This window comes from Salvelinus sp. IW2-2015, linkage group LG5 (genome assembly GCF_002910315.2).
Source record: "Salvelinus sp. IW2-2015 linkage group LG5, ASM291031v2, whole genome shotgun sequence".
Taxonomy (NCBI): Eukaryota; Metazoa; Chordata; class Actinopteri; order Salmoniformes; family Salmonidae; genus Salvelinus; species Salvelinus sp. IW2-2015.
This window is the reverse complement of record NC_036844.1, coordinates 26,669,454-26,695,165: the sequence shown is the minus strand read 5'-3', so window position 1 is coordinate 26,695,165 and position 25,712 is coordinate 26,669,454. Positions and strand designations below refer to the sequence as shown.

Sequence of the window (25,712 nt, the reverse complement as noted above, 5' to 3'; positions counted from 1 at the left end):
TTCTTTCTGTAGATGAATGTGTGTGTGTTGTGTTGCATGGCCAATCCCCAGGGACCACTTCAGTCGCAACACACATTACCCTGTCATTTAGAGGATGCCCTTATGGAATTAATTTCCCAGTGAATACAAATCAAATCACAGCCTAATATCAGCACCGCATCAACACCATTAACAAGACATTTAACAAGACTGCAATTTGCAGCCGACCATTAGACAGACAGAGTCAACTCTGCAATACAGAGCAGATTCAGTGAAGGAATGAAGACCACAAACTTGGATGTGTCCTTTGTCTGGGTAATTCTGCATTCTTTCACAATGTTTGCCAGCAAGCTGGAGTAAAATGTTTTTAAAAACAAATTCATGGACAACTAAACTCTCTAATTGTCTCCCTAATAATCCTAAAGTCAATTATGCTGCCATGGTTTCCGCTTATTGTTTTTAATACAACTTCTTAGACTTGTGGGACTTCGCGGTGGTCTTTGTAGTCTGTTGGGCATACCACTGTAAATTCCCCATAATTCACAACACCAGCTGACAGTCTCTAGACTCTAGAGGACACATTTCATTCACTGTGAATTCATGGTCATTTCACGGTGACACCATTCTAAACTCCCCACCTTGAGTCTAACATCAGAGTATATTACACCACCTGATGACTAGAGCTCTGTGTAGAAGAACCCTTGAGCAGATGAAGGCGCAGAGAGCCTCAAATACCTGGCTCTCCATTAAGCGCTTAGTTCCCTGAGAGCCTGGTGACATTTCAGCACAGGGAGGGATAAGCAGACAAATAAAACATGGTCCTACAGGCTCCTTTTCTCTCTCCTTCTCTTCATCTCTCTCTCCTTCTCTCGGATCACGGTGTTTTGGGAGAGAGGGAAACAAGGGTTTGGGGCGTTTGACAGAGTATGATAATAAATCATTGGCTGTTACGGTCACTTTGAGGTTTTCCTGTGACATAGGCTATAGTAGGAAACACTATGAAGGATACAGTATGTACCATGCAGTGGCTTTGACCTGGACCATAATGGACAACTAAAACTAGGTTCTGGTCCTGCATGATCAAAGTTACACAGGCCTGAGCTTCACAGTGAACTGATCTGCACAGATAGAACAGATAATGAGAGAAACTGACCTTTTCATTTGTCAGGACACAGCTCACAGAGACATCTTCCACTCAGCACACACATCACATCCATGCTATCACATGGGATCCTACACTAGTTATTCTACACACACANCTATCACATGGGATCCTACACTAGTTATTCTACACACACACATCACATCCATACTATCACATGGGATCCTACACTAGTTATTCTACACACACACATTTAGCAATGTAAGTAGATAATTATTGTGCAGGCCTTTGAGTTTTGAGCCAGCTCCTATGTTGAATAATCAAATAATGTCTATCACTAGCTAGGTTTCCATCCATTTGGATGGACAGATTTTCATGCAAATATTCAAAAATCTGTATGAAGACAATATGCAAATTTTCCCATCAGTGGCATTTCCACCAAACTCACTTGTTGCAAATAAAAACCAGGGCGTGATGAGATAGTGAACACAAAATGTATTTTTTCGCTAAAGTATTCATATACCGAATAAAAATTGAACGTTTCATGCGTTTCCTTCGCATTTTCAACTACTGAGAGTTTGTCACAAAAGCTGTTAGATTAAATAACAAATGMTCCTACTCTGGTCTTGGCATGTGTGCTCTAGCCAACAGCTCAGATACAGTGCTGGTAYGCTGTGTGGATAGGCTAGTCTACATCAAATCAAATGTATTTATAAAGTTCTTATACAGAAACCCAGCCTAAAACTCCAAACAGCAAGCAACGCAGATGTAGAAGCACGGTGGCTAGGAAAACATCCCTAGAAAGGCAGGAATATAGGAAGAAACCTAGAGAGGAACCAGGCTCTGAGGGGTGGCCAGTCCTCTTCTGGTTGTGCCGGGTGGAGATTATAAGAGTACATGGCCATTAAGGCCAGATCGTTCTTCAAGATGTTCAAACGTTCATAGATGACCAGCAGGGTCAAATAATAATCACAGTGGTTGTAGAGGGTGCAACAGGTCAGCACCTCAGGAGTAAATGTCAGTTGGCTTTTCATAACCGAGCATTCAGAGGTCAAGACAGCAGATGCGGTAGAGAGAGAGAGAGAGAGAGAGAGAGAGAAGAGAGAGAGAGAGAGAGAGAGAGAGAGAGAGAGAGAGAGAGAGAGAGAGAGAGAGAGGAGAGAGAAGGAGAGAGAGGGTCGTAGGCAGAACAGTTGAAACTGGATCAACAGCACAACCAGGTGGACTGGGGACAGGGAAAGCCAGGAGTAATCAGGCCAGGTAGTCCTGAGGCATGGTCCTAGGGCTCAGGTACTTCGCGAGGGGGGAGAGCGAGAGAGAGAAAGAAAGATGGTAGAATTAGAGGGAGCAAACTTAAGATCACACAGGACACCAGATAAGACAGAAGAATTTCACCAGATAGGACAGACTGACCCTAGGCCCACGGCACATAGAGTATTGCAGCATAGGGCCAACCAGGCAGGATATAACCCCACCCACTTTGCCAAGGCACAGCCCCCACACCACTAGACGGATATCAACAGACCGCCAACTTACTACACTGAGGCAAGGCTGAGTACAGCCCACGACAATCTCATCGACCGCACAAGCCCGAGGGAGCGCAAAACCYGACAGGACAATCACGTCAGTGACTCAACCCACTCAAGTCAAGTATAGCGAAAAAAGCCTGGCACAACGTGGCGCACCCCTCCTAGGAACGGCACGGAAGAGCACTAGTAAGCTAGTGACTGAGCTCCCGTAATAGGTTCAGAGGCAGAGAATCCCAGTGGAGAGAGGGGAGCCAGGCAGAGACAGCAAGGGCAGTTTGTCACTCCACTGCACCCCTGGGACAGACCACACTCAATCATAGGACCTACTGAAGAGATGAGTCTTCTGTAAAGACTTAAAGGTCGAGACTGGGTCTGCATCTCTCACATGGATCGGCAGACCATTCCATAAAAATGGAYCTCTATAGGAGAAAGCCGTGCCTCCAGCTGTTTTCTTTCTAGGGACAATAAAGAGGCCTGCGTCTTGTGACCATAGCGTACGTGTAGGTATGTACAGTAGGACCAAATTGGAAAGATGGTAGGAGCAAGTCCATGTAATGCTTTGTAGATTAACAGTAAAACCTTGAAATCAGCACTAGCCTTAACAGGAGCCAGAAAGGCTAGCAGTGGAGTAATATTAAACATTTTGGGGTTCTAGTCAAGATTCTAGCAGCCGTATTTAGCACTAACTGAAGTTTATTTAGTGCTTTATCCAGATAGCCGGAGAGTATTGCATTGCAGTAGTCTAATCAATAAGTGACAAAAGCATGGATTCGTTTTTCTGCATCATTTTTTGACAAAATGTTTCAGATTTTTATGAAGATGGACAAAAGCTTCCTTTGAAACATTCTTGATACAGTGCCTTCAGAAAGTATTCAGACCCCTTGACTTTTTCCACATTGTGTTATGTTGCAGCCTTACTCTAAAATGGGTTGAATAAAAAGAAAATCCTCAGCAATCTACACACAGGTTTTTAGAAATGTTTGCTGATTTATCAACAGAAATACCTTATTTACATAAGTATTCAGCTCCTTTGCTATGAGACTCGAAATTGAGCTCAGGTGCATCCTGTTTCCAATGATCATCCTTGAGATGTTTCTACAACTTGATTGGAGTTCACCTGTGGTAACTTCAATTGATTGGACATTATGTGGAAAGGCACACACCTGTCTATATAAGGTCCCAGTTGACAGTGAATGTCAGAGCAAAAACCAAGCCATGAGGTCGAAGTAAATATCCGTAGAACTCCGAGACGGGATTGTGTCGAGGCACAAATCTGGGGAAGCGTACCAAATTCTGCAGCATTGAAGGTCCCCAAGAACACAGRGTCCTCCATCATTCTTAAATGTAAGATGTTTGGAACCGCCAATACTCTTCCTAGAGCTGGTCGTCCCAGCCAAACTGAGCAATCTGTGAAGATGGGAGAACCTTCCAGAAGTACAACCATCTCTGTATCACTCCACCAATCAGGCCTTTATGGTAGAGTGGCCAGACGGAAGCCACTCCTCAGCAACTCCGCAGCCACTCCTCCTCTGTCACATGACAACCCACTTGGAGTTTGCCAATAGGCACATAAAGACTCTCAGACCATGAGAAACAAAATTCTCTGGTCTGATGAAACCAAGATTGAGCTCTGTGGCCTGAATGCCAATCATCACATTTGGAGGAAACCTGGCACCATCCCTACGGTGAAGCATGGTGATGGGGATGTTTTTCATCTGCAGGGACTGGGAGACTAGTCAGGATCGAGGGAAAGATGAACGTAGCAAAGTACAGAGAGATCCTTGATGAAAACCTGCTCAAGAGTGCTCAATACCTCAGACTGAGAGACTGGGGCAAAGGTTCACCTTCCAACAGGACAACAACCCTAAGCACACAACCAAGACAATACAGAAGTGGCTTCAGGACAAGTCTCTGAATGTCCTTGAGTGGCCCAGCCAGAGTCCGGACTTGAACCCGATCGAACATATCTGGAGAGACCTGAAAATAGCTGTGCAGCAACGCTCCCCATCCAACGTGACAGAGCTTGAGAGGATCTGCAGAGAAGAATGGGAGAAACTCCCCAAATACAGGTGTGCCAAGGTTCAGGTTACTGTTTATCTTTTCACTTCTGCACTTCATGTGCATTATATTGTGGCATACAATATTGGTTTGCTACAGAGCTATTTAAGTCTCCTTAAGAGACATTCCAATAAGTATTTCTATCTGTCCTCCTAATTTCAACATTCCCATGACTCAACATCCCCATCATACACTGCTGTGTTCAAGTAGCCAATCAAGAGTGTCTGTGACATTTCTACACACGTGACATCAGTGATTACAACAGGTCCCACACTGTCAACCTCCTGTCAAAACTTTAGCCTGAGGTCACATCCTGGCACTAGAAGCCTGACGCCATTCACATCTACACGCCATTGACCTTGTTCAGTCAATTCAAAGTTACAGCACACTGTTGAAGGCTAGGATTGGAGCCTGCAAATGGACCTCGGTGACTGTTGAAGGTCCTCCCAGTATTAGTGGGATTAGATGGAAAGCATGGTTGAACATAGCTACGGAGCATGGACCGTGGCCATATTCAACATAGTTGTGGGCCTTATAGAGAACAGTGGGCTCCTTTAAACTTCTGCTTGATGCTCATCTGGGGGAACTTCCATTCATTTGATCTTACATTGACGCTGAAGCAAACTACATGAATATTGAATTTTCTCTTTCAACTTCTCTTTCTTAAACAACAGAGCTGATGATGAAACACATTCTGATGCCACATTCATGGTAGAGTTTTAAAATCTCTCCATAAATGATGCATCAGGATTGCATGCATAATCTGAACTATTAATATCAAATGAAAACTGGTCAGTATGAATCAGTCAGTCGTTGTTATGACAACACACAGGTCAAAGGAAGGGCAACCATAGCTTACTTGACTTTTTAATCTATGCGTGTGAGTGCATATCTGCTAGATTGTGTTTATCATGTGTTTACATTACAGTCTCTACTTGTGGTATATGTGATGCTACAGAGGATACAGTGTGTTGCTCCCACGGCCTTATTACCCCTGTGGGCAGATTGTAATGGCCTCTGGCCTTCTTCATGGCCCAGTGTTTATGGGAATGAGGGTGTTTGCTTAATTGCCTGCCTGCACCCTTCTCCTCTTATTTCACACCCACTGCACTCACTAGCTGTAGTTCTAGCTGTAACCCCACCTCATGTGAATACACTTCAAGCTCCATGTTTGCCCACACCATTCTGCCTCACTGCTCTGTTGGAGATGTTTTCAGGCAAACTTCCTCTGTAATCTCCCTTGCCAGCTCCATGCTACTGCCCCTGTTCCGGTCTAGAGGTCCTGTATAGAGAAGGACCGTACCAGGAGGCACCAGGGCCTGCAGCCCACTCAGCCAGCCTCAGCCCATCTGCCCACCCAGTGTGAACACGTTGGTAGGTGGCCTGGTTCATTAGACCACGGTTTTCACTGGCATGAGGTGGAACATGGTTTAGCATTTGAATGGTTTACAGGCCAGCCAGTAACAAGGCCAGCCATTAAACAAAACAAGCTAGAATAGTGAAAGTGGGCAGTCAGATCACAGAAGTCCAGCAGAGTAGTCTGTCTGATCTGTACAGCAGACAAGTGGTGAGTTCCAGGTCACTATTAGTTTCAGGTCCTACCCTCTGGCTCCTGGTTTAGATTCCCCACTGTTAAGACTAACAGGTACAACAGTGGAGGCTCCTCCTCAGAGGAAGGGGAGGAACATCCTCCTAAGTGAATTTCATAAAAATAGTGAAACATTTTTTAAAAGTTGTCATTTTTAGATAAAACTATACTAAATATATTCCCGTCACCAAATCATCTATTAAAACACTGTTTTGTAATGAAGGTCTACAGTAGTCTCAACAGCACTCTGTAGGGTAGCGCCATGGTGTAGCCAGAGCACAGCTAGTTTCCCTCCTTCAATACAAAACCTAGGAGGCTCGTGGTTCACACTCCTTTCCATAGATGTACACAGAAATTATGACAACTTCCGGAGGACATCCTCTAAACTATCAGAGCTCTTGCAGCATGAACTGACATGTTGTCCACCCAGTCAAAGGACCAGAGAATAAATCTAGTACTGAAAGCATAAGCTACAGCTAGCTAGCACTGCAGTGCATAAAATGTGGTGAGTAGCTGACTCAAAAAGAAGACAATAGTTAAACAGTTTTGAACAAAATAATTTATTAAAAATGAAGGATAAGCAAGAGAGACAGAGAGTGAGTTAGCTATAATTCATATATTTTCACTTTCAGTTTCTTACCAAGCGAATGCAGCTAGCTAGTTTAGCCTACTCAAACACCTGGCTCAAACAGAGATGGATGCTATGTTAGCTAGCTAGCTATAGTTATCCAACACCAGAACTTTTCCAAGTCAAGGTAAGCTTTTGGTTTTATACATTTATTGCCACTGGGGCCCGCCGGTGTAAATGCTAAACTGTTTGCTAACTGTACATTGTACTGCATAATTGTAGTGGGTTTACTAATGCGTTAGCTACTAGAACTATGTTGACTTGACGTTAGCTAATATGGTGACAACGATGTAGGCTGTGTGTAGCAGTTAGTGGTTATGATATGAAGGTTTGGCTTGGAAAGTTTTTTTGGCAAAGGGAAAAGGTGAGAGGAGGCGAGCACGTAGATGCGAGAAGGAATTATCCAACGATCAAAGGGATCGTGCTGTTTATATGTGGCTGCTATGAAAGTGAACTGTGTTTGCATGTGATCAGGGGTGTATTCATTCTGCCGATTCTGTTGAAAAACGTTTCTTAAATGGAAYCAAATGGAACGAAACGGGGATAAACATATCTGAATGTGTCCAATATAAACTCTAATTTGCAACTAATAATTACACCCTAGATCAACTAGATGCAGACAAGATTTTGCAAGGCGATATTGAATGTGTCAATGTCTGTCACCTTAATTACTAACATTTCTCTCGACCCGTACACTTAAAATTGTCACGCCCTGATCTGTTTCACCTATCCTTGTGCTTGTCTCCACCCCCTCCAGGTGTTGCCCATATTACCCACTTATCCTCTGGGTATTTATACCTGTGTTTTCTGTCTGTCTGTGCCAGTTTGTCTTGTTTGTTCAAGTCAACCAGTGTTTTGTCTCAGCTCCTATTTTTCCCCAGTCTCTCTTTTTCCTCATCCTCCTGGTTTTGACCCTTGCCTGTCCTGACCCCATACACGCCTGCCTGACCACTCTGCCTGTCCCTGAGCCTGCCTGCAGTCCTGTACCTTTGATCCACCTCTGGATTACCGACCTCTGCCTGACCTGACCCTGAGCCTGCCTGCCGTCCTGTACCTTGGCCCCACTACTCTGGATATACGACCCCTGCCTGCCTTGACCTGTCGTTTGCCTGCCCCTGTTGGTTCAATAAACATTGTTACTTCAACACAGTCTGCACTTGGGTCTTACCTTGATTCCTGATAACACTACTGTTCAAAGGTTTGGACTCTGGGATGCTGGCCTTCGAGGCAGATTTCCTCTGTCCAGTGTCTGTGTTCTTTGGCCCATCTTAATATTTTATTTTTATTGACCAGTCTGAGATATGGCTTTTTCTTTGCAACTCTGCCTAGAAGACCAGCATCCCGGAGTCGCCTCTTCACTGTTGACGTTGAGACTGGTGTTTTGCGGGTACTATTTAATGAAGCTGCCAGTTGAGGACTTGTGAGGCGCCTGTTTCTCAAACTAGACACTCTAATGTACTTGTCCTCTTGCTCAGTTGTGCACCGGGGCCTCCCACTCCTCTTTCTATTCTGGTTGGAGACAGTTGCACTGTTCTGTGAAGGGAGTAGTACACAGCGTTGTACGAGATCTTTAGTTTCTTGGTAATTTCTCGCATGGAATAGCCGTTTCTCAGAACAAGAATAGACTGACGAGTTTCAGAAGAAAGGTCTTTGTTTTCTGGCCATTTTGAGCCTGTAATCGAACCCACAAATGCTGATGCTCCAGATACTCAACTAGTCTAAAGAAGGACAGTTTTATTGCTTCTTTAATCAGGACAACAGTTTTCAGCTGTGCTAACATAATTGCAAAGGGGTTTTCTAATGATCAATTAGCCTTTTAAAATGATAAACTTGGGTTAGCTAACACAACGTGGCATTGGAACACAGGAGTGATGGTTGCTGATAATGGGCCTCTGTACGCTTATGTAGATATTCCATAAAAAATCAGTTTCCAGCTACAATAGTCATTTACAACATTAACAATGTCTACACTGTATTTCTTATRAATTTGATGTTATTTTAATGGACAAAAAAATGTACTTTTATTTAAAAAACAAGGACATTTCTAAGTGAGCCCAAACTTTTGAACAGTAGTGTACYTTGTAAACTTTCATTCATAGGCTAGGTTGTAGCAACCTCATGATGGGTATAGGGATCGTTTGAATATCATGTAGTAGCCTAAACCTATCAATGTTACATTGAGCTGAGTGAATGGAATATGAATGACAGTCATCCAATATGCTGTAATAGAAATAAGGCCATGCTCATAAAAGAATTGCGTCCTCCCTCATCTTACTGACCGCCACTGAGGTATAAGCACTCCTTCACCCCTATAGCCATTTCCCTTTTCAATACAGGGAAGGCTAGGGATGATGATGTTGAGGAAGACGATGGTAATATGTTGTTGATGAGGATGATGAAGGTGATGTTGACAATGTTTTTTTGTTTTTGTCAGCACATTGTTGATATGTTGTTGACGAGATGATCTAAGAATGCACAGAGCATTTACGTATGGGCTCCTGAGTGGTGCAGCGGTCTAAGGTACTGCATCTCAGTGCAAGAGGTGTCACTACAGTCCCTGGTTCGAATCCAGGCTGTATCACATCCGGCAATGATTGGGAGTCCCATAGGGTGACGCACAATTGGCCCAGCGTCGTCCGGGTTTCCCTGGGGTAGGCTGTCATTGTAAATAAGAATTTGTTCTTAACTGACTTGCCTAGTAAAAAATTATAATAATTAGGCAGCTTTGGCTTGTATGTTGATCACTAGTGTGCCTACTGTATAAATGTGTATTGATGGCTGTCAGCCCTATGACTTGATGGGCCAGCTCATTGTATTCACATCCATTTGATGTGATCACTGTTTTTTATGCTCCTGCTGCAAAACCAATTGCTCTCTGTGACAATTAAAGTTGAAACTTGAAAAGCATTTTATACACAGCTCTTAGGGTTTCACACCATAGTTAATTACATGCCAATAAATCAAATCAAATAGTATTTGTCACATGCGCCGAATACAACAGTGAAATGCTTACTTACAAGCCCTTAACCAAGAACGCAGTTTTAAGAAAATATAGTTCAGAAAATATTTCCTAAATAGACTAAAGTAAAATAAATAAAAATGAACACAAAATAACAATAATGAGGCTATATACAGGGGGTACCGGTACCTAGTCAATGTGCGGGGAACAGGTTAGTCAAGGTAATTTGTACATGTAGGTAGGGGTAAAGTGACTATGCATAGATAATAAACAGCGAGTATGCAGCGGTGTAAAAACTACTGTACAAACACCGTAATTGAGTGCAATCGGAGCTGGGAAGGTGTATAAATGTGTATAAATGTGAACTTTGTGGCGTCAGTCCCCTAAAACAGCCGTTTGGTGAAATACTACTAGCGTGCCCTTCCAGGAGCCTCCCCCAGACCTGATAACTGAGTGCTGCTTTATCTGAAGTGTTTTCTGAGTGTTGTTTTGAACCTTTATCGGTGTTATTTAATGATTTAAGGACTGAGATATAGCACCCACAATCCTACATCATGACTCAGTCCGCCTCAGACGATGCCCTTCACATAGACCAACCATGACACAGCCGGAGCTCAGACGCAACAACCGCATTCCACTCTAAGGTTGGTTCCTTACAACTGAAGTTGAGGCCACTGAGGTCAGAAAGTAGACGTTTTCTAAACGTTGTGGAGCGTTTGTCTGACTCTCAGTTGTATGTAGGCTGTGAGAGGTAGACATGCACCCTGAGGCCCCGGACTCTAACCACACATGAAAAGGCTTATCAAACCCAAATCACATGGTTGATTAGAGATGAGCAGACTACAAATACCCCTTCTCTTTGTTTGGAGGATGAGTGCAGAAGAAAGTTGGAGAGTGCCGAGGAGAGAGAGATCTCCCTAGACCCTTCTTGCCTTCCTCAACTCCCTTCTCTCCCTCCTTTTCACTTTGCCTTCTTCATTCCTGTCTCCCTCACACATACCTGCACGCAAGGGAACATCTAGGTTTTCATTCTTTGTAATATTTTTTTATTAAAAAGTTTCATAAGAGAGAAGTGTGTGTATTTGAAGCAGAAAGATGGAGATATTGAATATCCAACGTCAGAGACAAAGAAAGAGACAGAGCTAGAGAGCGAGTTGGTTTCAATTAGGTGGATGTTGAAAGGGAAATCTGTCTCTGGTTTGTTAAAACAACTACATGTCCTTTGCCAGAATAGTTTGTTTATGTTTTTTCTTATTGCTGACATGGCTCTTGGACCTTGTTCTCCATTCAATGGTCCCCCAATTATCCATAACGCTCTGCGAGGCATACAGAAAATATTATTTATACCACTTAACCTTTATGAAAGAGAGGGAGGTGCAGGCAGAGATGGAGAGAGAAGGCAGGGATAGAGAAAAACAGGGAGATATGAGGGAGAGAGGCACATGGAGAGATGGGAGGGAAAATGAGCGAAAAGGTTTGAAAGAGAATTCAGATCAAACAAGCACAAAAACAAGGTAAAAGCCAAGCATGTGTTTTTACTATAGTGATGCACTGTTTTGAGAATTCATTTCATATTGGAGGGAACGTCGTCAGACACCCCCCACCACCTCACAGTGAAACCATCATCAGTGCAATCTTAAGACTGCAATTACTCCATTCTCCACAGCACGCTCTCATGCTCTGCCAAGGCTTTGATGGCCTGCCAGGGAAGCACCTTTGAAACAGAAAATTAAAAATGAGAAGGACGGTGAAAGGGGATTTGAAAATAATACTGGCAGGTAGCTACGAGGGTGTGTAAAATGAAGAAAGCAAATGTTAGTGTGTGGAGGTAAGCCATACCCGTACCAAACATGTGAAAGGYAGAAACGCCCTTTATGTCATGCACCCTTTAACGGATTCCTGTCCACATCCTTAGGCAAGATTTATTGAAACCATTGGATTACTGAAGAGATTTCAGCAGATTAATCTTCTGCCAAGAATCCCAATCAACACTCCAAATGCAGCTTCCACCACTAGTCCCTTTTKTGACTGGTAACATTCTCACTGGTCATGTGTTAATAATAAATCAGTTCCAGATAGCTCTGTCGCTGTCCCTGATCTCAGGTAACAACAGTGGTAACATTCCCCACAAATTTGTTCACATTTCAACAGAACGTGATGAAGGACGAGAAAGTGGTTGATAGGAAAAAAAGAGGATACACGGAGAGATCGAGCTACTGAGTAAGTGATGAAAGGGTGAATCCACTAATGAAGAGATGACAGAGGGAAGGAGAGAGAGAGAGGAGAGCGAAAGAGAGAGAGAGTAAACCCCTCACAGACTGCTTTGTTGTCTGACTGACAGTGGAGCACTCCACAAGAGGGCTGGGTGTGTGTTGTGTTGTGTAGGATTATCCTCCCTTACTCGCACACCCCTAATCCGAGGTCAAGTGGTACAGCCCATTTGGTGCTTTTTCCAAAGTCACTTTCACAAGACTATGGAAAACTTTAGTTTTGTCTCACAAGCAGCATTTCACTGCACGTTTGCCCATATACAGACAGCTCACCCATTCACACACATACACAACATACCCACTGCACTTTCCATTGCCCCTCTTCATTTGACAACGTTTAATCTCCCCAATCTAAACTATTTATCTGTTAAATATTTAGACTGGAAAACACACAGGCCTAACACAGACACACCCAGACACTCATAGTAAACCCAACACAACACACACACACCCACACACCACCACCACACCACACACACACACACACACACACACACACACACACACACACACACACACCACACAACACACACACACACACACACACACACCACACACACCACACACACAACACACACACACACACACACACACACACACACACACACACTGCTGTCAGAGTGGGAGGTGTCACCAGACCTGGCGCCAGGATAAAGTGACTAAGGGGACAGTTGAAATCGGTGAGGGGGCACAATTTTGGGGGGTTCTTGCATTGGAATTATATACCACAATAAACATAAAGTTAAAATGCTGAGACTCTGAGATCATTGAGTGCTTTGGAAGTGACAGGTTGGCGCAAAATCTGCAACCCATCTCCACTGCACTGTGTCAGCTCAGTGGACAGCGCCCTACACACTAAAGCAAGGCCATTTTGGTAATGAATATAGGCTACAAGATAGATAGGGTAATTCACCTATTACAAACTGCCAATGTGAATGCAGCCGAATACAACTTATTTTTCTTTCCACAGTGCAGTGCATTTCAAAAGCTCCTTGCTTCATGCGTGCCTAGCGAATCCTTTGGTTCTATCAATAGCATGCTTCCAGTTAGAATACCCAACTTGGGTGAAGGCCTTGTCTGTGTTAGCACTGGACCCAACACAGAACTTTCGACATGGGAACTAAAATGCAGCATCTGCAGTAACTGAGTATTCCAGCCACTCTCTTCCTATAAACTGGTTGCTATTAAATGAACTTTTTAGACAGAAAACCTGTGACTAGGGTACAAACCTGGGCTGGCTCCTCTGTTCCAAGATTGTCAGGGATAGTCGGGGTGGATTGGGCTGTTGAGCCATTATCTTGGTGGCGCATCGCGGCAGTGGCATATTAGCTGGTTAGCGCTAATAACACTAACGCCTTTTACAGCTAACTAAACTTTGTAGTGGTGGGGTGTGCGTGAAGCAGCTTTAACTGCAGGCTAAACTTGACTTGACCCCATCCTTATATATCCAAATCCAATATTACAGGCGGAGGCATATATCTCGGTATTCACATAGCCTACAATGTTATTCACGTAGCCTACAATGTTATTCATGTAGCCTACAACGCTATTCACGTTGCCTACAATGCTATTCACGTAGCCTACAATGCTATTCTTGTAGCCTACCACAGATAAGCAGCGTTTCCCCCCCGCTTTTTATAGAAAAACAAAGGAGTCATACATAACCACCCAGTGGCTTTCCATAGTCCCCAACACACAAACACACACTCCGCCATGCGCTCTGTCTATAGTGCTGATACAGCGCAGTGGAGATACTGTCATTCAATCATTTTCATTTTGCTATTTTTATATAGAGACATAAAACTTAAACTGAGGTGGCACAAGTTTCAACTGAAGGGGCGAAGACCCCTTTTGTCCCCTCGTGGAGCCAGGCCCGGGTGTCACAGGAGTATAGGACAGGGTGGATTGTTCCTCACCACTGGATGTGTAAACAAGGCGAGTCTTATGGAGTCAAATCCGATTCCAAAGTTGAACTGGTGCGAGATGGTGCACACGAACAAGATGAAACATCATATTGCATGAGCAAACACTGAGTTAAGAGAAAACAATGTGGTCGAGGGAGCAGGGGATGGGTCCAGCGAGTGCACTGGCTAGTTGAGAGCACAAACTCAACTTGAGAGCATGCAAGTGTGACTTTGAGCGAGCAGAACGTCATTATCACAGATCCATAGACGCAGGAAGAGGCTTGAGTTGGGGGGGATCCCCTTTATAACAAATCATTGCATGCATCTTTAATCGCATTTGCATAGTGGCATACAGTTGAGCAGTTATGTTTTTAGGATTTCCACACATGGACCCAAAAAATGTGCATGTAGATAGTTTTTTGTTGCCTTTTATAAACGCATGTCATGCAATTCAACGTCATTAACATGGTAGAAGACATTAGCAGAATATTTTTTAATACCACACAAATGGCCAAATGCAGTCTACTGTGTTTGCTTCAGGTAGAATATAATTCCAAATCAAATACAATTTTATTTTTCACATGCGCAACAGGTGAAATACTTACTTACGGTAAGGTTGTATTCAGCGCATGTGACGATAAACATTTGATTTGGAATTGCATTGCAAATTCTCTATTTTTTCTTATTTATAATAATTTGCTTTATCATTTTATTATTGTATACCATTGTTATTATTGTGGACTATTTATGACTACAAACCAAATCTTTAAATATTGGAAACATTTTTATTGGCTAAATTAAGTTCTATCTGTCTTTTTAAATTCTGTGCTCCATATTTAGGTTATATAGTGTCTTCAGAAAGTATTCACACCCCTTGATTTTTTCCACATTTTCTTGTGTTACAGCCTGAATTAAACATTTATTACATTGACATTTTGTGTCACTGGCCGACACACAATACCCCATAATGTCAAAGTGGAATTATGTTTTTAGAATTTTTTTTGTATTCATTTAAAATGAAAAGCTGAAATGTCTTCAGTCAATAAGTATTCAACCACTTCGTTATGGCAAGCCTAAATAAGTACAGGGGTAAACATGTGCTTAACAAGTCACATAATAAGTTGCATGGACTCACTCTGTGTGCAATAATAGTGTTCAAAATTATTTTTAATGACTACCTCATCTCTGTATCTCACACATACAGTTACAGTTGAAGTCGGAAGTTTACATACACTTAGGTTGGAGTCATTAAAACTAGTTTTCAACCACTCCACAAATGTCTTGTTCACAAACTACAGTTTTCGCAAATCGGTTAGGACATCTACTTTGTGCATGACACAAGTAATTTTGTCCAACAATTGTTTACAGACAGATTATTTCACTTATAATTCACATAATTCACTTCCAGTGGGTCAGAAGTTTACATACAGTAAGTTGACTGTGCCTTTAAACAGCTTGGAAAATTCCAGAAAATTATGTCATGGCTTTAGAAGCTTCTGACATCGTTTGATTCAATTGGAGGTGTACCTGTGGATGTATTTCAAGGCCTACCTTCAAACTCAGTGCCTCTTTAATTGATATCATGGGAAAATCAAAAGAAATCAGCCAAGACCTCAGAAAACAAATTGTAGACCTCCACAAGTCTGGTTCATCCTTGGGAGCAATTTCCAAATGCCTGAAGGTACCACGTTCATCTGTACAAACAATAGTACGCAAGTATAAACACCATGGGACCACGCAGCCGTCATGCCACTCAGGAAGGAGACGCGTTCTGTCTCCTAGAGATGAACGTACTTTGGTGCGAAAAGTGCAAATCAATCCCAGAACAACAGCAAAGGACCTTGTGAAGATGCTGGATGAAACAGGTACAAAAGTATATCCACAGTAAAACGAGTCCTATATCGACATAACCTGAAAGGCKGCTCAGCAAGGAAGAAGCCACTGCTCCAAAACCGCCATAAAAAAGCCAGACTACGGTTTGCAACTGCAAATGGGGACAAAGATTGTACCTTTTGGAGAAATGTCCTCTGGTCTGACAAAAATAGAACTGTTTGGCCATAATGAGCATCGTTATGTTTGGAGGAAAAATGGAGAGGCTTGCGAGCCGAAGAACACCCTCCCAACCGTGAAGCACGGGGGTGGCAGCATCATGTTGGGGGGGTGCTTTGCTGCAGGAGGGACTGGTGCACTTCACAAAATAGATGAAGGAGGAAGGGAGGAAAATGTATTATGTAGATATATTGAAGCAACATCTCAAGACATCAGTCAGGAAGTTAAGGCTTGGTCGCAAATGGGTCTTCCAAATGGACAATGACCCCAAGCATACTTCCAAAGTTGTGGCAAAATGGCTTAAGGACAACAAAGTCAAGGTATTGGAGTGGCCATCACAAAGCCCTGACCTCAATCCTATAGAAGATTTGTGGGCAGAACTGAAAAAGCGTGTGTGAGCAAGGAGGTCTACAAACCTGACTCCAATATACCAGCTCTGTCAGGAGTAATGGGCCAAAATTCACCCAACTTATTGTGGGAAGCTTGTGGAAGGCTACCCGAAACGTTTGACCCAAGTTAAACAATTTAAAGGCATCGCTACCAAATACTAATTGAGTYTATGTAAACTTCTGACCCACTGGGAATGTGATGAAAGAAATAAAAGCTGAAATAAATCATTCTCTCTACTATTATTCTGACATTTGACATTCTTAAAATAAAGTGGTGATACTAACTGACCTAAAACAGGGAATTTTTTACTTGGATTAAATGTCAGGAATTGTGAAAAACTGAGTTTAAATGTATTTGGCTAAGGTGTATGTAAACTTCAGACTTCAACTGTATATGTGGGGTCCCTGTGTCAAGCAGTGAATTTCAAACACAGATTCAAACAAAGACCAGGGGCATTTTCCAATGCCTCGCAAAAAGGGGCACCTATTGGTAGATGGGTTCAAAAATAGCCGACATTGAATATCCCTTTGAGCATGGTGAAGTTATTAATTACACTTTGGATGGTGAATCAATACACCCAGTCACTACAAAGATACAGGCATCTTTCCTAACTCAGTTGCCAGAGAGGAAGGAAACTGCTCAGGGATGTCACCATGAGGCCAATGTTGACTTTAAAATAGTTGCAGAGTTTAATGGCTGTGATAGTTTTTTCCTAAGGATGGATCAACAACATTGTAGTTACTCCACGATACTATCCGAAATGACAGAGTGAAAAAAAGCAAGCTTGTACAGAATAAAAATATTACAAAACATGCATCCTGTTTGCAATAAGGCACTAAAGTAAAACTGTAAAAAATGTGGGAAATAAATGAACTTTATGTCCAGAAATACAAAGTGTTACATTTGAGTACCGTTCTTCATATTTTCAAGCATGGTGTTGGCTGCGTCATGTTAAGGGTATTCTTGTCATCGGCAAGGACTAGGAAGGTTTTTTAGGATACAAATAAATGGAATATAGCTAAGCACAGGCAAAATCCTAGAGGAAACCTGGTTCAGTCTGCTTTCCAACATACACTGGGTGACAAATTCCCCTTCAGCAGGGGACAATAACCTAAAACACAAGACTAAATCTACACTGGAGTTGCTTACCAAGACAACGCTGAATGTCCCGAGTGGCCTAGATAGTTTGACTTAAATCGGCAATGATCAACAACCAACTTGACAGAGCATGAAGAATTCTAAAAAGAATCATGTGTAAATATTGTACAATCCAGGTGTGCAAAGCTCTTAAAGATTTACCCAGATAGACTCACAGCTGTAATCGCTGCCAAAGGTGATTCTAACATGTTTTGACTCAGGGGTGTGAATGAGATATTTCTGTATTTAATTTTCAATAAATGTGAATAGATGTTTTTTTAAACATGTTTCCACTTTGTCATTATGGGGTATTGTGTGAAGATGGGTGATAAAAAAAAAATATTTCACTTAATATTAGGAAGTTGTTATTAATGTTTTGTACACTCAGTGTATATAGTATAAATCAAATCAAATTGTATTTGTCACATGCGCCGAATACAACAGGTTAAAAAAAACTTACAGTGAAATGCATACTTACAAGCCCTTAACCAACAATGCAGTTTTAAGAAAATTAAGTGTTAGGTAAAAAATAGATAAGTAAAACATTCAAAATATAAATAACAAATAATTAAAGAGCAGCAGTAAAACAACAGTAGCGAGGCTATATACAGGGGGTACCGGTACAGAGACAATGTGTGGGGGCACCGGTTAGTCAGGTAATTGAGGTAATATGTACATGTAGTTAGAGTTAAAGTGACTATGCATAGATAATATACAGAGAGTAGCAGCAGTGTAAAAGAGGGGGTGGGCGGGTTGACAATGCAAATACTCTGGGTAGACATTTTATTAGCTGTTCAGGAGTCTTATGGCTTGGAGGTAGAAGCTAATAAGAAGTCTTTTGGGCTTAGACTTGGCACTCCGGTACCTCTTCCCGTGCGGTAGCAGAGAGAACAGTCTATGACCAGGGTGGCCGTGGCATTTTCCTGTAAAGATTTTAAAAAATGAATGAATACAATTCCATGTACAGATAAATAGTTAAGCAGTTAGATTAAACAACTCCATTGTAAGATAAATATATTAAAATGAAACATGTATGCAAACAGGTGAATTAACACTCCTCAGTCAAGCAAGCTAAAACCCACATGGTAGCAAAAACTAACTAGCAGAAATTGTTAACAACTTAGAAATMATTTAAACACACTTTGCTGTAAGCTACTATTTACTAGTTAACAAAAAGTAATATATGTCATATAAAATATATTCACCCCACCCAGTGTTGTAATTAACTTACCAGAAAGCATTTAGTCCTTGGCTCAGACAGTGTAGTATTGTGGGCTCAATAGCATCTCATTAGTGTGCAAGATCTTGAGAATCAGCTGGACATGTGATGACAGAATGCACTGTCCATGCAGAGGGTTGCAATTCCATTGAATTGGGGAGTTTATTCCACAAGACCTAGAATTGTCTTATGTGTATCCCACAAAAAGGTTCACTGTTACAAGCTAACTTTTTTGATGGGGACTGAGCACGCACCCGAGGGGATCAGCGAGGCAGATGTGTTTTTACCTACCCTTACCACCTGGGGGCAGCCTGTCAGAAAGTCTAGGATCCAGTTGCAGAGGGAGGTGTTTAGTGCCAGAGTCCTTAGCTTAGTGATGAGCTTTGAGGGCACTATGGTGTTGAACGCTGAACTGTAGTCAATGAATAGCATTCTCACGTAGGTGTTCCTTTAGGCTACAAAATAAACGTTCTAGTGACACTGACTCACCCAATGATGAAGATGAAGCATAGGCTACTCACTGGTGATGGCCAAATGCGCTCTTGCCAATATCTCAAGATAAGCTACTTTGAAAACAGCGTTGTTCAATCAAAATTGCTCAAAAACTGTTGAGAATATTTTTGAAATCCTCTACAGACAGATTATCTTTCTCTTTTCAGCAGTAGGTGTTTGCTTTCCAAACGGTAGGCCTGTAAAATGTGTGTTTCCCTTTTTCATAGGCCTACTGTAGATTAGATGGTTGCAGACTAGGTTGTTATTATTGATCTGTTTGTCAGTGTCAGCAGTAGCCTATAGGCCTATACTACCCTGTAATTTTTGTCGTATTAAAAAGTATTATTCTAATGTCTCATATCAAGTGTAGTAGAATTGCATGAAATGTGTTTATGAAAACAAGAAGAAATGTATCTGATAAAGCCTAGGCCTACTATATGCCACTACGCCATGCATTGAACAGTAGTTTTTGTTATATTATTAGCCTAAATTATGACTTATCTACTCATCACATTAGGAATAGTAGGCTATCTTACATAAGTCTGCAAATGCAATGCAATGCTAGATGCACAGAATGCTTTATTATAAATGTGCTTCCTCAAACTGTGAAACGGTGCTACCACAATAAACATAATATAKAGACATTATACACACAGKATTTCCACAGATCCACATACAGTATGAACACTAAGCTAAAAAACTACAGACTGAACTATAAGCTACATCCTAAATGATGCATGTAAGAGTCGTGCAGGTCTGGGATGAATAGTGCAGGGTGCATAGTCGGTGGATGAATAATGCAGGGTGCATAGTCGGTGGATGAATAGTGCAGGGTGCATAGTCGGTGGATGAATAGTGCAGGGTGCATAGTCGGTGGATGAATAGTGCAAAGTCCATGCGGATAAGAGGATCATTGTGAACCAGGTGGCCGGTTGAAATGGTTCAGGTGGAGGGAGATTTTGATCGTGATTGACCTGAACCGTTTGCCAGAGGGGGTGGAAGAGGTCAGCGATGATCTTTCCTGCATGCTTCCTTGCRTTGGAGTTATGCAGTACRGCGATGGAGAGCAGGTGGTACCCAATGACCCTCTCAGCAGACCGGACAATTCATTGCAGTAATGGAAGAGGTGAGGATGGACTCAAAGGTCGTTTAGAACTGAATCAGTACACACAGCATTCAAAAGGAGGACTGAGAACAAAACAATGCCATGCATTCACCAAACATTGCACTGAGGAAAACAGATTTGTTTTATAGTAATTGTCTGATTGGGAACTACCACTGTCTATCAATTACAGAATCTCAAAAGAAGTTTTATTGAAWCCAGTCAGTAATACAGAAGTCAAATCGCATCGGGAGTCTCATCAGATCAGATGTTATCAGCAAGCCAGAGCCATCTGTGAAAAGAGCACAAGTGGAACAAAGATAAGTGCAAACATAATACATGTATCATTCAACATAAGATTCCACCTAAAACAATGACATGAGCTCTGTCCCCATTCATCCCTGCTCAACTCCTCACTTCCTCTCCACTCACATCCTTCTGAAGAGCCATTGGAGGAGATCTGAGGCGAGGAACCCTTGGGTAGTCTCTTCCAATGGGGTTTTAGAACATTAGGAACACCTTCCTAATATTGAGTTGCACCCCTTTTGCCCTCAGAWCAGCCTCAATTCGTCGGGACATGGACTCTACAAGGTGTCGAAAGCGTTCCGCAGGGATGCTGGCCCATGTTTAATCCAATGCTTCCCACAGTTGGCTGGATGTTTTTTGGGTGGTGGACTATTCTTGATTCACACAGGAAGCTGTTGAGTGTGAAAAACACAGCAGCGTTGCAGTTCTTACACTAAAATGGTGCGCCTGGCACCTACTACCATACCCCATTAAAAGGCATTAAAATCTTTTGTCTTGCCCATTCACCCTCAATGGCACACATACACAATCCATGTCTCGGAACTTCTCGGAAGTTTGCACACACTGTACATAGACTTTTCTATTGTGTTATTGACTGTACGTGTTTATCCCATTTGTAACTGTTGTTTTTGTTGCACTGCTTTGCTTTATCTTGGCCAGGTCGCAGTTGTAAATGAGAACTTGTTCTCAACTGGCCTACCTGGTTAAATAAAAGGTTAAATAAAAAAATAAAAATTCTCAATTGTCTCAAGGCTTAAAAATCCTTCTTTAACCTGTCTCCCCTTCATCTATACTGATTGAAGTGGATTTAATAAGCGACATCAACAAGGGATCATAGCTTTCACCTGGTCAGTATACAGTTGAAGTCTGAAGTTTACATACACCTTAGCCAAATACATTTAAACTCAGTTTTTCACAATTCCTGACATTTAATCCTAGTAAAAATTCCCTGTCTTAGGTCAGTTAGGATCACCACTTTATTTTAAGAATGTGAAATGTCAGAATGATAGTAGAGAGAATGATTTATTTCTGCTTTTATTTCTTTCATCACATTCCCAGTGGGTCAGAAGTTTACATATACTCATTTGGTAGCATTGCCTTTAAATTGTTTAACTTGGGTCAAACGTTTTGGGTAGTCTTCCACGAGCTTAGGTTGGGTGAATTTTGGCCCATTCCTCCTGACAGAGCTGGTGTAACTGAGTCAGGTTTGTAGGCCTCCTTGCTCACACACGTTTTTCAGTTCTGCAAACAAATTTTCTACAGGATTGGTCAGTGCTTTGTGATGGCCACTCCAATACCTTGACTTTGTTGTCCTTAAGCCATTTTGCCACAACTTTGGAAGTATGCATGGGGTCATTGTCCATTTGGAAGACCCATTTGCGACCAAGCTTTAACTTCCTGACTGATGTCTTGAGATGTTGCTTCAATATATCGACAATTTTCCTCCCTCATGATGGCATCTATTTTGTGAAGTGCACCAGTCCCTCCTGCAGCAAAGCACCCCAACAACATGATGCTGCCATCCCCGTGCTTCACAGTTGGGATGGTGTTCTTCGGCTTGCAAGCCTCCCCCTTGTTCTTCCAAACATAACAATGGTCATTATGGCCAACTAGTTCTATTTTTTGTTTCATCAGACCAGAGGACATTTCTCCAAAAAGTACGATATTTGTCCCCATGTGCAGTTGCAAACCGTAGTCTGGCTTTTTTATGGAGGTTTTGGAGCAGTGGCTTCCTCCTTGCTGAGCGGCCTTTCAGGTTATGGCGATATAATTCTCGTTTTTACTGTGGATATAGATACTTTTGTACCCGTTTCCTCCAGCAACTTCACAAGGTCCTTTGCTATTGTTCTGGGATTGATTTGGACTATTCGCACCAAAGTACGTTCATCTCTAGGAGACAGAACGCGTCTCCTTCCTGAGCGGTTTGACGGCTGCGTGGTCCCATGGTGTTAATACTTGCGTACTATTGTTTGTACAGATGAACGTGGTACCTTCAGGCATTTGGAAATTGCTCCCAAGGATGAGCCAGACTTGTGGAGGTCTACAATWTTTTGATTTTCCCATGATGTCAAGCAAAGAGGCACTGAGTTTGAAGGTAGGCCTTGAAATACATCCACAGGTACACCTCGAATTGACTCAAATTATGTCAATTAGCCTATCAGAAGCTTCTAAAAGCCATGACATAATTTTCTAGGAATTTTCCAAGCTGTTTAAATGCACATTCAACTTAGTGTATGTAAACTTCTGACCAACTGGAATTATGATACAGTTATTATAAGTTAAATAATCTGTCTGTAAACAATTGTTGGGAAAATTACTTGTGTCATGTACAAAGTAGATGTCCTAACCGACTTGCCAAAACTATAGTTTGTTAATTTTAACAAGAAATTTGTGGAGTGGTTGAAAAACTAGTTTTAATGACTCCAACCTAAGTGTATGTAAACTTCCGACTTCAACTGCATGTCATGGAAAGAGCAGGTGTTCCTAATGTTTTCTACAGTGTATGTGCTGAGTTGTGTAAGGCATAAGATGAGTTAGTGACTCACTGGTCCAAAGTTGGTGTCCTCTGCCTTGTTGGTGTAGTGGTCCAGGGCGATGATGTAGAAGCCTGACTCCACCTGGTCAAACAAGGTTCTCTCTACGCACACTGACCGTCTCCTGAGAACAACTGGAGTAAGAGAGAAAGGAAAATAAGAGGTTGGGAAATGTCATAGACAGAGTTCAATTGGAGTTCAAGGTAACAGTCCATTTTATGACTGCTGTGGCTGGATCAAGAGGCAACTATGGATAATCATTTAGCCAAATAAGTGATCGCACATGATTTGGGACTGGATTGAGCCAAACTGTACCAATCCACGACACGTCAGTCAGTATGGCTCAGTATTGAACAGCCTGCTGTCATTTCATTCCCAACCCTCCTCGTAGAGAGCTATCCTCCTATAGGTTTTTACTTTATCCCTTATTTCCACTACTCATATTATTTAGCAATGACTATCACATACATTCAGTATACCCATCCTCCGAATAGAACCATCTGGTCATCATCCTTTCTATGTGACAAATGTCCTATGCACAATGCCTTCATACAGTTTCAAAGAAATTCGAGGAAGTCTCAGTACCACTAATGATTAAGTTACGGGAGTGATTAGTGGATGTCATAGTTACCTGCTAGAAGTCCCCAGAATGCTGTACGTAGAGGAGAGCCAAGGTAAGCAACTTGGAACCGAATGGGCTCCTGTATCTCTGGTCTGTCAGCTGAGCAAAGAACAACCCCACTTGGCACACACTGGTTTAATCAACGTTGTTTCCACGTCATTTCAATTAAATTACGCTGAACCAACGTGGAATAGACGTTGAATTGACGTCTGTGCCCATTGGGACTTCACCACCACATATTAGTGACAGTGGACCTGCATGGAAAGAGGTATGGAGAGAGAATTGTTTTTGACGTCATTCTCATTTATTGTAACTGCACAAAAGCTGACAGATTAAAAGTGATCAAATCTATTCAAATCATTTTAAAGTATGCGCTTAGCATTTTACAATATTAGCTATTATTTGGTTCGGAGCCTGACCTCTCGACTTCCCCTCCTCAATCATAGCCCTCTTCCACAGTGAGTCCTCACTGTCTGTTCTTATACTTCAGTGGTCTGTTCTCACCATGCCTCTCCCCGCTCTTCTGCCACTCCTTCCCAGTCATACTACTCTTCCAAGTCCTCTTCCTCTACTAAACCCCTCGTTGACTTACTTACAATGCTCTTAGTTAAACCAGAGACGGTATAGAAAACGAAACCATCTTTGGTTAAACCACAMAGTTAAACGTTAGCTTCCTACCTACTATCGTTAACCTAATAACCTGCTTTTAAAACAGAATATCAAATAACTACCTACTTCAATATTGAAATGATAGCTGATTAGCTAAGCTAGTTGGTTTATTAGTTTCTCTACTGAAAAACGATCAAACTTACCTCTTTATTGTCAGCCATCGTTCACCCTTTCCTCTTCTGTGCTCAAAAATAGGTGGTCWCCAGTTACCACAGCCAAAGTCATTAACCCTGCCTATTTAATCTGATTTTAAACCTAAACATAAAAGGTGTTACAATTTTTTWAAATTCATTTGTGCTAATTTCCAAAAATGTCGATAATATATCTGCAGTAATATTGGAATTGTAGTGTTTAACAATATAACTTATCTGCCAGTGTTGTGATTGGCTGTGATATTTGCCTATTGATTTCTCTTGCCGGAGTGGCATCTGTTGTCAAAATGGGAAAGCTGTTTTGACTTTATGGCTGTGTTATCTAGTGGAATCGCTCTGTCATTTCCTGGTTGCAAAAATTCTACACTGTTTGCTCAATGTCAGATTTTGTGAGAGATCAAGCACTGAATATTGTAGGGAATTATTGTATCATCTAAATCACCGTAAAATATATTTTCAATAAAAATAAATCATTTTTACAGCTGTTTGAAGCTGGTGGACCCAAACCAAAAGTTTTGGTTTGGGTCCACCAGCTTCAAAAAGCGGTTTTGGAGATGACAAAGCGATTTCCACTAGATAACACAGCCACATAGTCAGACTAATTTTGATGCCACTCCGGGGGGAGAAATCAATAGGCGAATATCAGCGAATCACAACACTGGCGGGTAAGTAATACTATCACTCCATTATTACTGCAGATATATTATGCACATTTTCTGAAATTACAATGCAAAAATAAAAATAAACCCTATGTGTAGCACGTTTAACCCTAACCTTATGGAAACCTCTAAAATCCGGTTAGAGCATTCGTGATTGATCCAAAAACATGACCAATTGCGWTTCAGTAGACTGCTACACACTATGTTCATTGGGTAGAATTTTCCTGTTTTAAAACGATAGTATGAAGTTCCGAGCGCAAGGTGGATTTTGGAGAGCAAACTGGAAAATTGGGGTTAAATGGGGAGGAGACATCCGTGTGGGGATGCAGCGTATTTGTYAGTGCAGTCATTTGAGTCTTGACAT

The 25,712-nt window shown here is 41.9% G+C and overlaps 1 protein-coding gene and 1 long non-coding RNA gene across 4 annotated transcripts in view; both read right to left on the bottom strand.

Moving 5' to 3' along the window:
* The window catches only part of LOC111964134 (ephrin-B2-like), a 55,432-nt gene that overhangs the window by 24,806 nt on the left and 4,914 nt on the right, over positions 1-25,712 (bottom strand). The gene's annotated exons all lie outside the window — the stretch shown is intronic.
* Positions 19,866-25,180, bottom strand: LOC111964135 (uncharacterized). 3 transcript variants are annotated; one of them, XR_011479915.1, is made up of 4 exons: positions 23,878-25,180; positions 23,259-23,380; positions 20,839-21,104; positions 19,866-20,698 (listed from the first exon to the last, which is right to left on the bottom strand). It is a non-coding gene; the product is annotated as an uncharacterized lncRNA (long non-coding RNA). The 3 variants fall into 3 exon arrangements; XR_002877349.2 differs by lacking the exon at positions 20,839-21,104 and having other exon boundaries at positions 23,878-24,122; positions 24,681-25,180; XR_002877348.2 differs by lacking the exon at positions 20,839-21,104.